Genomic DNA, 14,193 nt, shown 5'->3' with positions numbered 1-14,193 from the left:
AACAGATTGCCCCCTAAAGTGCGAAGCCTGTAGTAGATTAGGGTTTTATATGATCTAGGAAGGGTGAAGTACTTTATCATTTCAAGGAGTATCTTGCGGAGAGCCCGGTCAGAACCTGCAAATATTCAACACAAAATACATATATAAGATGATATCATCGCTGATGTAGGCATTCCCATACTCAGATTGAAAACTTTAACTAACAATCTAACTACTGCTCTGATACAAGAATGATTTTCCAGTACATCACAATCGTAGACTTTTGTAGACACAGTATGGACGCAGCCATCTGTTTATGGTTAGTCTACTATATAATGAATACAAAACTCCTCGCAGCCTGGATGGTGGAAACTAGATCCAGGGTCTTCATCTCTACTTCCTGAATTGGTACGATTCTATCCATGCGAATAAATGAGTTGATGTCGAACATGGTAGAAACCACTTGATTACCAGTCGATGATGTAAACTGTTAACAAGTGTGAGAGAGACCACCAATGATGTCAATGGTTCTCAAAGTACCCAGTACAATCCATGAAACGTGAATGAATGGGTTGATGTCGAACACGTCACGGAATCCTTTGATCGAAAGTCAATGATGTAAACTGTCGTCAAAGGCGAGAAACCTGCCATTGATGCATGCAGACTTCAAGGTACTGACGATTTTAAGTCATCTTTCTAGATAATGTGCTGATGTTGATAGAAAGCGACCCGTTCTAGGCAAGCCCACAACACGAAATCATTGTTCAAGTTGAAGAAATGTTGCTGTAAGGACTGACTCAGGGATGGTCAAATGGATGACAAGTATTTTGCATATGAATGGTTTATTTGCAGAGACCTCTTGAACACATAACGACACAACAGATGGCTTGGTGACGATTGACCCAAAGTTAATACCCAGAAACGGTTGAAGACTTTCAAAGTGGTTTTATCATCTTTAAGGCAAAGGATTTCCCAACCCAGGTGAATGAAAAGTGTCTTGTTCAAGAGCGGTGATAAGGTTCTTCTGTAACAAAGGATAACAAATAGGTTCATTCTTCTCCCTTTTCCCCCACCATTTCTGGCAAGTACCTCTTTATTTTTTACAAGCTTGAGGAGGATAACATATGCTTGATTATAAGCTCATCCTTCGGATGGGTCCAACTTAGTTTAGATTCGGACCCTAAGAAGGAGTGGTCCGTTCCTGTTTGTAATCGAACAGGTCCTTTACTGTGAAATTTTAACGAGTCCAGTATAGGAGAAACTCCGTGTTTTTCAATTTTAGAGAGTCTGAAAAAACTAAAGAAGACTCCAAGGTGAACTTTTTCGTAAATTTGTGTCTCCCAAGCCCGAAAAAGTATAAAATAATACCTGAGAGAACCGCTTGATCTTGCGACCAAGGAGTACTTTCATGATTAATGCCTTTGACCTGAAAAGTAAAAAGCGATCAGAGGCATGTCGTTTTATTTCCAGTATCGAATTTGAAACGACAAAAACCCGGCAATCTTTTCTTGTTTTTACGGTCAGAAAAGGGCTGTAAGAGGACCGTCTTTTAATTCCGTTTTAACGAGTGTAAAAGAAACGCTCGGCAATCTTTTCATGTTTTAGGAGTCAGAAAAGGGCTTAAAAGATGACTTTGATGTCTTGGTTCGTGAAAAATGATGATTTTACCCTAAAGTCCTTTTGTCCTGCACAAAAACAACACATTACTCATACCTATTTAAGATGGGCAAAAATACATTGAAAAACATCCTTTCATGGTGAAAAATAAACAAACTTAGCATTCATTTATCCAAAAAACCTATAAAAAGACTTTTTACCATGTCATTTTTACCATTTTACCGTTGAGGGTGAGAAAAGGGCTTTTGACAAGAAACTTCACGTGGACTTTGCGGAGAATCCGACCGTCAGAATCGAGCGCCGTCTCTTTCAGGTATTTCACAACATCCTCCTCTTCAATTTCATCCGTTTAGAATTCCATTTTAAGTTCTAGTTTGATTTTTTGGAGGGTTTGGGGTTTTAGAGTCTGCTTTTCGGGGGACGCAGGTGCCCCATGGGTGACCCACGTACCCCGACATTTTCGTATATGGGAAAATGGTCGGAGTACGCAGCCCACCTTCAGAACAGCTGTGTACCCACGCTATGTTTTCTGAACGTGGGGTGCGTACTCCGCGCAAAGCGGATTTTCAAAACCCAAACTCAAAACCTAACCATCAAAATTTGATTTAATGAATTCTAATCAATGTTTTTTGGTGTGTAGATTGCCCACCATGCTAGATTGGCGTGAAAGAGAACACGACGATGTCGATTTGGCTGCAATAAGTCATCAACCTTCCATTGATGCTTTAAAGGCATGCGGTCTTTACAAGTACTGGGCCATACCTGGCATGAGGGCCCAGGTGCCATTCTTAGAGTGGCTGGTTGAAAGGTGGAACATTCAGGATCAATGTTTCTACATCGGAGAACACCAGCTCGAGATAGAGCCCTCCGACATATATTTTCTCACTGGCTTGCCTAACAGGGGCGAGCAACTGTCTCTATTCGAGACTAGGCCGGGTGGCCAATCCCTTGCTAGTCTCCGGCTAGAGTGGTGCAACAATCAAAACCAGGAGAAGGGGATAGAAATCAAATACATATCCCGACCTGAACTTATGGTAATTGCCTTTACAGTTACCAAACTTTACGGTGCTGCCACTTTGCACATAGCCACTGGTTCCCAAATGCGGATGGCTATAGATTGCTTCCGAGGCACCATTTTCAACTGGTGCGATGCTGTGTTGGCCAATATGAAGGGCCAACTGACTAGGGCAAAGAACGGACAATTGAAGACCTTTGGATATGGGCCTTTAGTTGTGAGCTTTGCCCTAGAGAGAGTTCCAATGCTGATCCCCCAGCATCTTACTGTTCCAGTTGGGCCTCCTCGGGAGCCTAAGTTGATGCGATGGGTTTCGGTAATGGCCCGACATCCTGATGAGGGAGCGGGAGTTGTCTGATTTCCTACGGGTTACTTTCACTGGTTGGAGAGCCAGGTCTTTGCGATTCAGGATTTTCCTTATGCCGGAGTAGATTTTCGCAATGATCCGGACATGGTTCTTCCACAGGGAGAACAATGGGATGACAGAGGTACTTCATTTTTCACAAGTTTTTAAATTATCTACTTTTTTTGTTTTTTTTATATATCGTCTCAAAACTGACAGCAAAAAATTTTCAAAATGCAGATGTAGGCCCACGACGTCTGGCCAATCTCCAGGCTTTTGAGCGAAGAGTACCAGTTGCACCAACACCAGCCCCACAGGATGCGGCTGCAGAGACCTTAGCCGAGCTGGAACAGGACCTAGAGCGTCTCACGGCGGGCATACCAGAGACGACTATAGACGATATTCCTATCCGACTTCAGCGCTATGTGGTCACAGTCCCAGGACCTTTCAGGAGGTTCCTGTAGGGTAGCGCGGGCAGTGGTCTCATATAGAGAGCACCACCAGTGATTGGCTAGTCACTTTTGTAGACACATGTGACATTTTTGGTTTTTTGTACTTATCATTTTTGTCGATCATAAGGTGTTTTTCAACCTATGATCGAAGACGATGTATATTTTTTGACACACTCCTATTTATATATATCATTATTACTGGCTTATTTTGTTAAGCATGTGTGATGAAATGTTTATAAATTTACATTTATGATTGTTACAAATGTCTATTTAACATTCGAGACGCCATTGCATCTGCTAATGTATTTAAAGACCTTGGAATATGCTGATATTCAATGTAATCAAATTCACGTTCCAAGAGACGCACCCTCAAAAACAATCTTAATAACACTGGATTTCTAATGGCATAGACTCTATTAAGCTGTAATACAACGAGTTCAGAATCTAACCTCACTATCAAACTCCGAATCTCAAATGAAATAGATTCAGATAATAATTCAATCATTGCACTGTATTCTGCAATGTTGTTTATTGTTTGACCGAGGCTCACCCCATGCATAGAAACTAACTCGTCAGAGGGGGAATAGATAACCCAAGTTGCGGAAGAGATATTCTGTGTACTACGACAAGCACCATCAGCAAATCCAATGTACGTTTGGAGAGGCGTCGACATCTGCAATATCAAGAGTAAAACCAAGATAAGCCAGAATAACGACGAAAAACACACTCTCTAAGCTAAGCACACTGTCTAAACTAACAAAACACACCAGCTAGAAAGAAAAATTAACCTAACTAAACTAACTGAATCTCCATATCCACCATTTAAGCATAATACCTCTTTAGGTAAAGTCCGTTTCTGGGCTTACCCAAAGAGTCCCCATCAAAATCTACCAGCTCATAGGCCCCTTTTGCTAGCTTTCGCTTGACAATGTAGGGCCCATGCCACATGGGAACGAATTTTCCAGCACCTAACTTATCGTTAGCTTGATCATATAATAGCACTAGGTCTCCTTCCGAAAAATTACGAGGGGTCACGTTACGATCATACTGAGCTTTCATTCTTTTTGCGTGAGTCTCGATTGCCAAAGCAGCATCACGTCGAGTCTCATCTAATTTAGCTAAGTATAACAGACGCTTCTCCTTTTCGGAAGTAGCTGGGAGTAATTCGATAGCCATTTGAAGTGATGGGATTTCGCATTCAATGGGGAACACTGCTTCCAAACCATAAACTAGTTGGAAAGGAGTGAACCCTGTTGATGTTTTCACTGAGGTTTGGTACACCCAAAGCACTGAAAATAACATGTTATGCCAATTCGACCGATGAATACCAATGATTCGACGGATCATGATAACTAGAACTTTGTTGATGGATTCAACTAAACCGTTTTCTTGGGGATAATAAGGAATAGAACTATCATGGCGTAAACCAAGCTGGCTTGTAAATTCTGTCATCATAATGTTTCGAAAATGGCGCCCATGGTCAGTGATTATCACTTGTGGGACACCAAACCTAGCAATAATATGATTGAATACGAAAATCGCAGTTGTCTTGCCATCTGCCTCGAATGTAGGCATCGCCTCGGCCCACTTAGTAAAATAATCAACCGCAAGGATGATATATGCATGCCCCCCGGCCGAGTGAGGGTTACATGTAATAAAATCGATACCCCATTTAGCAAAAGGACCAACGGCAATTATAGGGTGGAGAGGAGCAGGTGGTGCGCGCATCTTGCGATCAAACACTTGACAGTTGTGGCATTTTCGGACCGCAATGATACAATCTTTAAACATGGACGGCCAGAAGTAGCCAGCACGCAACACCTTCTGAGCTGTGGCATACCCAAACATATGACCGCCACATGCTCCAGAATGACAGTCATTCAAAACCATTTCTGCCTCTTCATGAGTTAAGCAACGACGAAAAACCAAGTCCGCCCCACGACGATAAAGAGTATCTCCAATAATTTTGTACTGTTGGGACTGGAATCGAATTTTCCGACGTTCCGACTTTGAAGCTTCGGGCCGAAAGGATTGGGTTTGGAGATAGACGATTATATCCCCATACCACGGATCTAAAGTGCTGATAAGAAACAGAGATTCGTCCGCAATGGGTTCCTCTGCCACAGTTTCCGTGTCAGCACGCGGGAAGTCACACATCAATTCCGCAAAAACTAAGGATTTCTTAGACTTAGATTTTTCAAACTCCAAGTCGAACTCCTGCAGGATAACAATCCATTCGGAGTACTTGCCCCCTAGCAATTGTTTAGTCAAAATATATATCATGGGGTTGCAATCCGAAATTACTGTAGTTTTACGGAGAAGAATTTAATGACGAAAACGCTGGACAGCCTGAACAGCTGCCAGGGCCAATTTCTCCACATGCGAATATTTTAGCTCAGTGGGATTTAACGTCCAACTAAGATAATATATCACATGTTCTGTTCCAAATTCGTCTTCCTGAACTAAGACCATTCCAATGGTGGAGTGGGAGGCGGCGAGATACAAAAAGTAGTCCTGGTTGTAGTTGGGAGGATGCAGCAACGGTGCATGGGTCAACGCGTACTTAAGTGCATCAAAAGATTTCTGAGCTATCTCATCCCAAGAGAATTGTGCATTTTGTTGCAACAACTGGGTGAAACCCTTTGTAACCTCGGCGTAGTTAGGAATGAATCGACGTAAAAAGTTTGCTTTCCCTTGCAAACTTTGGAGTTGGCGCAAACTCGAAGGAGGAGGCAATTTGATGATAGCTTCGACCTTCGAGGGATCGACGCGGATACCGGCTTTTGAAACGACAAATCCTAGCAATCGTCCCACTTCTATGCAGAAGACACATTTGTGTGGGTTCAACCGAATTCGATAATGCCGACACCTCATAAAAATAGCGCGTAAGTGAACAAGGTGATCAGCTCGATGTAAAAAATGAGCAAGCAAATCATCGAGATATGGTTGCACAATGTGCTTGATGTCGTGAAACGCGTAAGACATTGCCCGTTGGAAAGTGGCTTCGGCATTCTTAAGTCCAAAAGGTAATTTGCAGTAAGAAAATGTCCCCTAGGGACAAATGAAAGCCGTTTTTGGTTGGTCGGCAGGTAGAATATTGATTTGGTTGTAACCGGAAAAACCGTCCATAAAGGAAAATATTTCACTGCCGGCACAATCATCAATTATTTGATCGATATAGGGCGTAGGATAGTTGTCTTTTGGACAAGCACGATTTATATCCCTATAGTCGATGCATATTCTTATTGTTCCTTGTTTCTTGTTAACCGCAACAATATTCGATACCCAATCCGTTAACAGGATCGGATAAATGAAACCTGCTTTCAATAGCCTCTCGACTTCTGCTTTAATCGCAGCCGCTTTCCTAGGGTGTATCTGACGCAGACGTTGCCGAACGGGTTTAGCGTCCGGGTAGGTCTTGATTTCATGAACAACAATGGAGGGATCAATTCCTGGCATTTCCTCATAGGACCAGGCAAACACGTCATGGAATTCTTGAAATAGGACCTTGTATGTTTGAATTTCGTCATCTATACACAAGGCACCTATATGAATGTTCTCAATAATTCCGGTTTTGACTGAAATGTCAATGGCAATAGTTTGGGAAATGTTTCCCAAATTCAAGTCTAAATCAGGATGTTTCATGGGATTCTGAGCGTCCTTGACATATTCAGCTGTAAAAATTGATGAAAAATCATTTTCAAAGTCATGACCCTCAGGTAAAAACGAAGATCTATGATGAAGATCTTCCCATGGTAGATCGTCTACACTTAGGATTTCGCGAAGTTGTTCGTCAGATGACACAACTTCAGGAAACGTTATCCGTTCTGAGGTCGATGTGAAAAGTGATTCCTCACGGACCACATTCATTTGGTCGGATTGTGTTGAACTTGAGTTGGAAAAAGACTGCACGGCCTCATAAGCAATTTCATATGGACTCAAAGGCATTGCATTGCCGAATGAGTCTATCTCAGATTCAGATGGGACAATCCAAGTATCATCATAGATAATAGTGTCTGAAGTAATCATATGAATGGTTGCGAATGAAGGGTCTGCGTTGATTGGAGGGAAAGGAAAAGTTCCCAGTAAACCGGAATCTTTAACTAATCCTACACCAACATCCTTGTAAGGGATAGTCGTTTTACCGACATGCTGGATACTCTCTGAGGAGGCTGGGTCGGATGAAAAGTAAGCCAGCTCGTCTATCGTCACGATTTTACCATTGTGTGGAAACTTTATAACTCTGAAGACCGATGACACGACCGCTGTCATAGCATAAGACCAACTGCGACCCAAAAGAAGGTTGTAGTCCAGAGGGGCATCAACCACCTCCACATCTAGACTAACGGTTTTTCCTTCAACCCCTATAGGAAAATCCTGTAGAATGCCAAACGGATGGAACCCACGACCATCAAAGGCCTTAAGAATCGTCGGGGATTGGTTCAGTGAAGGAGAACCAAGCGATCTCCAACACTGAATCGACATAATACACGTAGAAGCTCCTTCATCAATTACAATCCGATGAATAGGCCTGTTTTTTACTATCACTAGAATCTGGAAAGCCATTTGATGAGGGAGACACAGTGTACTATTTTCTAGATCAAAGATTATCAGGTTCGGGTCCTGAACATCAACAACTCCTATAGCCGACAAAAGTAATTTTCTCTGTGCTGGGCATGATTTCAGCACTTCTAAAGCCGACATTGCTGAGGGTGAAACAGCTAAATCCTCAACAATGTTGTAATTCTGGGTCCAATGTACCACTTGGCCGCGAGACCAATGAGCGTACACTGGAAAAGACGTAAGCGGATCGAATCATCCGATATGGAATTTGAGGCACACCAGAGGTGGTAAGTCATCACGTGATTGGATGGATCCTCTCCAGACTTACCTTCAAACTTGGGTATATCACTGGGCAACTTATTTGGCATTGGCGGCCAGAATGGAAGATATTGTATTGTATCGTTCGTTAGGCGCGTCAAGTCGGGTAAATCCAAAGTTGCGATAAACGGTAATTGCCGATTAGGATCCCTAAAACTTTGGGTCACAAGACCAGTCCCAGGAGGAGGATATCCAGGATAACTTGGAACAGGAATCGCATTTGGGATATTATATCCTCCTGGAAAACCAGGATTAACCGGACCGTACTGGGGTTGTTGAGGTTGTTGATAAGTGTACCCAGGATACGGTTGATACTGGTAAACTGGTTGTTGAACAACAGGACCGAATTGGTACTGTCCCTGGTACTGTTGATAGGTAAATTGAGGTTGACTTGTTACAACAGTACTTAAACCAGGCTGTCCTACAGGCATCTGTACCGTGGTTTGAATCATAGATCTGGACAACGGTAAAGATGTCTGAGGAGTGGTTGCAGAGACAGTAGAAACCGGAGCTGTCGATACTCCAGAAGTAAGTGAGGTAGATGTTGCGGTAGTTGCAGCAGTCGTTTGAGATGGAGTACTAGGTGCAATTGGCGGCTGAGTAACTACCGAAGTTACAGAAGTTTGAATATTTGACTGGACAGGTTGTGGTTGCTGGGGTGAACCAGAAACTACGGGTTGTCCAGTTTGAGGTAACAACTGTATACTTGGCTGCAACACCTGTTGACCTTGTGATGGATCCCACACTATCATTCCGGGGTATTGACCCGTAACAGGTTGAGGATACTGAGATCCATAACTGGATTGAGGATAGGATTGATAACTGAAAGGCACAGTTCCCATACCTTGAACATATGACTGACCTTGAGGTGGTTGATAACCTTGACTCGAGTATTGACCTTGAGGTTGATAACCTTGGGGTAAATACTGATACTGAGGTTGACCTTGACCTTGAGGTTGATACCCTTGAGGGAAATATTGATACTGAGGTTGACCCTGGGGTACATATTGAGGCTGGGGTTGACCTTGAGGTACATACAGTCCTTGAGGTTGCCCCCCAGGCGTTAATTGAGGCTGCCCCCCAGGCGGTAATTGGCCACCTTGAGGTTGAGAACTGGGAACTGAACCTGACATCATGTAAATGTCCCCTACACCCAATGGTTTATTACCATTGTTTCCAGCTAATAACCCATGATCAATGGGTTGAGGAGATGCCCCCGCAATGGTACCAGAAAGTGACTGATACCCGGAGGGAACAGAAGGACCGCCGTACAAGTAAGATTCAGGAGATTGAGTGAACACGGACGACTGACCAGACATATTTACAGGAGTATAAATACCTCCAGGTGGAAAAGGAGTTCGAGGTGGAGAAAAACTTATCCCTGAGTTGTCTAAATAATTGGTTAACGAAAGGTACCAAGTAGTACTTCTAGGAGGACTGTAAAATATAGATTCACGCTCTCTTAGATCAATAGTAGGTTGATCTTCAAGGATAGATACGCCTAATTCTTCCTCTGGAGCAAGTTCTTTAATAGCTATCAAACCAGTAGGAAGATTTTCGGTGATGACTCTTTCTACCCTAGGTGAATCTCGTGCACTAGAAGTTGGAGTAATAGGTTTAGATACTTCAGGTTCTTCGCCTATATCACTAGTAGATGAAAAACTACCAGCAAGCTCGGAAACTGCAACTGCTTCAGGATTATAACCTGTTTCTAGACCTTGGTAATCTAGATGGACTACCAATGACGATTCTCCTTCTTCAGGTGAACCTACTTTACTGCCACTAGGAGTTACAAGGACCTTTAAACCTTCGTAATGACTTGGGACGTCTTGAGGAGGTTCACCCCAAAGTCTACATGATTTCCTCAACAATTCAGCCACAGAAACAACCTCAGGAGACTTGCCCCGAAGTCGACGGGACTGTCTCGGTAATTCTGCCACAGTTAAAAACTTTTAACTACTGCACACGCAAACAAAGTAAAATCTCAAAGCAAACCACCTAAAGTCTCTAAAGAACCAAACAAATTTGAATCACACGCCTAAAGAATCTAGGGCGTCAAACCAAGCACAAATAGTAGCCTTCCGGACCAAAAACGCTAGTTGGAGATGAAACCCAACATCGCCGGATTCAGTACAGAAGTGGCGGGTGGAACAGTTACCCCGACAACCTGCTTACTGAATAGACCGGCACAAGTTCCTCCACTTTAACCGTCTAGAGTGAAGTGAACCCCCCAGAATATCCAAGTGAGTCTAGCCGACGTCTGCTCCAGGTACAGTGGGATCTTCCCTCCACTGTCACCTCGATAGAATCCTAAAAATAATGGTCACTAAGGTTACCAACAGCAACAAATGCACCTGGGGGAACAGTCTACACTCCGACAGCACGCAAGGGCAGAGTATCAAGCTCAATCCCCTTGCCGGCTCCTTGACAATAATCCAAGGTTTACCGACAAGTGACCCCTGGCTCCTCGACAATGGTTAATCCGAGGTTTACCGTTTGTAATACGTGTGTGTCTGGCGTCATTCCCAACGAGGGAGGATTGATCCCCTCACTGGTTCAGACACGAGCTCGTGCTTCTCCTTTAAGAGGAGCTTTCCCAGAGTACAAATGAAACAATTGGATTTATTCTATCACAAGATAAGCTACTTGTTTGGTTTTGTTGTCTTGGAGAGTTAATTACTCACCTACTCCAAGACACTAGCCTGATCTAAATTGGTGTTTCAGAGCCCTAGTAAATAAAAGTTACTAAGTTGATTTTACTTTAAGCGTTAATTTTATGGTTTTTCTTAAAGACAAAAAGGTAGTGGAGATGAAACTGGTGGTGTGTAGACTCGACTCGCAACCACTACAAAGATGCACCTAAGATGATTTACACTACTTTTCTTTTTCAATGAATCTCCTAACTAAGAGAGTTGGAAAATGCAAATTTTATAGAAAACAACTTTCTTAGTAAATACAATCAAAGAAACAATCTCTTTATCTTTTCAAAACACACAACTCATAACCACTAATTACTTCACGAAATTTTCTTTTTCTCCCAAAAGACTACAAATGCTACCAAAGCAAACTTTTTCCAAAAGAATTTTTTGTGTTTTTTCTATATTAATAAAGCATGTAAAAACTATTTATCAAATGAAATTTAACAAATCTAAGACAATCAAATCAAATTCACTCAAAAGAAAATTAAAAGGAAATTTACCTAAAAGCAAAAAATAATGAGGACAAAAGCCTACAAGGATAATTCCCGGATGTTTTACTCAGTCAAAATGCAACTAAGGATCAGTTCATGCAGAATCATAAACTAATCAAAAAACAAAATCGAAATCTTTTTGTTCTTTTTTCTCAAGAATGAAATTCAAGGCTTTAACAAACAAACTTTTCGAGATTCACAAAGAGAAGACACAAAGGTAGGTCTCTCACAAGGGTGACTTCTATGACAGGCCCGACTCCTAAGAGGACTGATCAAAACCAAGGAGATCCAAAGTTCGACAACCTCTAACGCCAAAGTCACTACAGGACCAGTTAAAAATCAAACCCTAAGGAAAAATCCCTATGAATTCCATCAAAACCCTCGATACTAACGGGACAAGTTCAGGTGAAGATCTCTGACAGTAAACTAATGGATCTGGGCAGTAAAAACAAAATCTAAAGAGCAAAAAGAGGAAAAATGAAATTTTCTCAAATTTGACAGGGGTACGCAGGTGATCTGTTGACACAGGTGTGGGGATGCCCTGTGCACAAAGAGCGTACTGCTGGCAAAGCTAAGAAAAATAAAAATCTAATTTGACTCTAAGCTAACCCACCCAAATACACAGTTAGACAGCCAAAAATCAAAAAACAAGCGATTTTTCTCAGACCAAAATATCAAATCAAAAAGAACTCAAACACATTCATGGAGTCCCCAGTGGAGTCGCCATTTTGTCATGCGGAAAGAGTCATTAGTGCGGACACAACCGACCTCCCTAGAAGCCTAAGACTTTCTAGTGACAAACAAGACAAATAAGAGCAATCCTTCACTAAATATGCCTTCACAATATGAGAAATCAAGTGTTTAGATCCTACCTGTAATCCAACGCTGTTGTAGTAGTCCAACTTCGTTGATCCGGATGAGCTCCTCCTTCCCTTCGAAACCTGCATTCACTAACAATCAACCGATTAAATAGCACCTGGATATCACATAAAATAAAACATATTTAACATATAGACCAAGGAGTATATGAAACAACTCATAAATAACAAATTGTTGAGAAGAATGGACTAATTTGTATTAAAAGGTAACAAAAGGAACCATTACAACCTGAGCCTTGGTGTTGTGCAAGTCCCTCCCAAGGTCCACAAGAGTTCTCCTTTACTCTGATCAGCTCATCCACTTCCAAATGAAACAAGCAAAGATGGTAATCTCTCCTCACAAGCTTCTATAAGGAAGTCCTAATTCCAGCAGCATCTACCCTTAGGAATGTTCAGCTTTCAACCTCCCCTCCCTTTGGCCCAATGCCTGTATTTATAGTGCTCTAGAGGAAGTTATTCAGGTCCACCATCAATGGGATAAGCCCCTCTTTGGATGGGATGGCTCCCCTCTTGATGGGATAAGTTCATCTTTGGTAGGGATACATGAACCATCTGGAGGCGCTTCATACACGTCAAACAAGCTTCTAGAATGCTCTAGAAATGACCACAAGTAACTTTTTTAGAGTGAAACTTGCGCCTTTTGACCTTTACAGGAGTACACACCCACCCCTTTACATACAGAGCATACAAGTACACAGGTATTGTGAACTTGGGTTGCGTACACACAGGTAAGGCTAAGAGAAACTGCGTACCAGAGATAATTGACTTTAAATGACTTTTCTCTCTTTCTTAAAGTTTGACATGAAGAGCAGAGGCATGAGACTTGCCAAGGAGGATAGTATGACAGTGGATGGAGCCATACTAACTGCAAATAGTCATGGTGACATTTTTTAGTGTAACAGTTATATCCTTGGTTTTCTGACATAGAAAACTTCTTGGTTGTTGGGATATTTTCTCCTAACCTCTCCTCCGAGGAAAAGAGCAGAATTGTCAGAAAAAGTTCCCCTTACACTTGGATTGGGGGCGATATTTTCAGATTAGGACCAAACCATATTTTGAGGAGGTGTGTAAAGGAATATGAGTTCTTTGACATCCTCTCAGCATGCCATGATAGACCCTTTGGGGGCCATTTTGTTTCCAGGAGGAAAACCTTCAAAATTCTCCAAGTAGGATATTATTGGCCTACCCTACAGCAAGATGCCATGAGGTACATTGCTAGATGTGATGAATTCCAAAGGATGGTAACCCTACACCAAAGGATGAAATTCCACTACATCCGCAACTGACACTTGATCAATTTGAAAATTGGAGCATGGATTTCATTGGAACAATTGACCCCCCATATGGATAAAATAGATGCATCCTTACATGCAATGATTATTTGACAAAGTGATATGAAGTGTTGGATTAGTGGGTCCTAACCCAGGTTTAGAGTTAGTTGTGCCAAACAAATCCCTACACTACTGGCCCCTTCAACATCAATTCATGGAGCACAGACTAAAGTCTCACCCAAAGCAGTATGGGGGGATGCTGGAACCACGTTTCCACACCCAAAGATCAGCGTGATGTTATTTTGTGCCCTAGATATTCCTTCTCACATATTGATAAACCCTTATGTCTTACCGATGTAACTTCCTTTAATCAGACTCTAGACCTTCGCGAAGGTCTATGATTAGATTTCACGGACCCTGAACGAGTGAATTAGATACTTTCATGCATCATAGATTACTCCTAACCCAATATTTACTCAGATATACTTAAGTGTTCGACATTTTTAACATACAACGATATAATCTTCATGTAAGCACTTAACATCAATTGTGTTCAGATAAAAATAT

This window comes from Pinus tabuliformis, chromosome 7, assembly GCF_031772625.1.
Source record: "Pinus tabuliformis cultivar Carrire ecotype Pingquan chromosome 7, CPIR1, whole genome shotgun sequence".
Lineage (NCBI taxonomy): Eukaryota > Viridiplantae > Streptophyta > Pinopsida > Pinales > Pinaceae > Pinus > Pinus tabuliformis.
The sequence above is the reverse complement of the archived record's forward strand: the minus strand, read 5'-3'. Positions refer to the sequence as shown.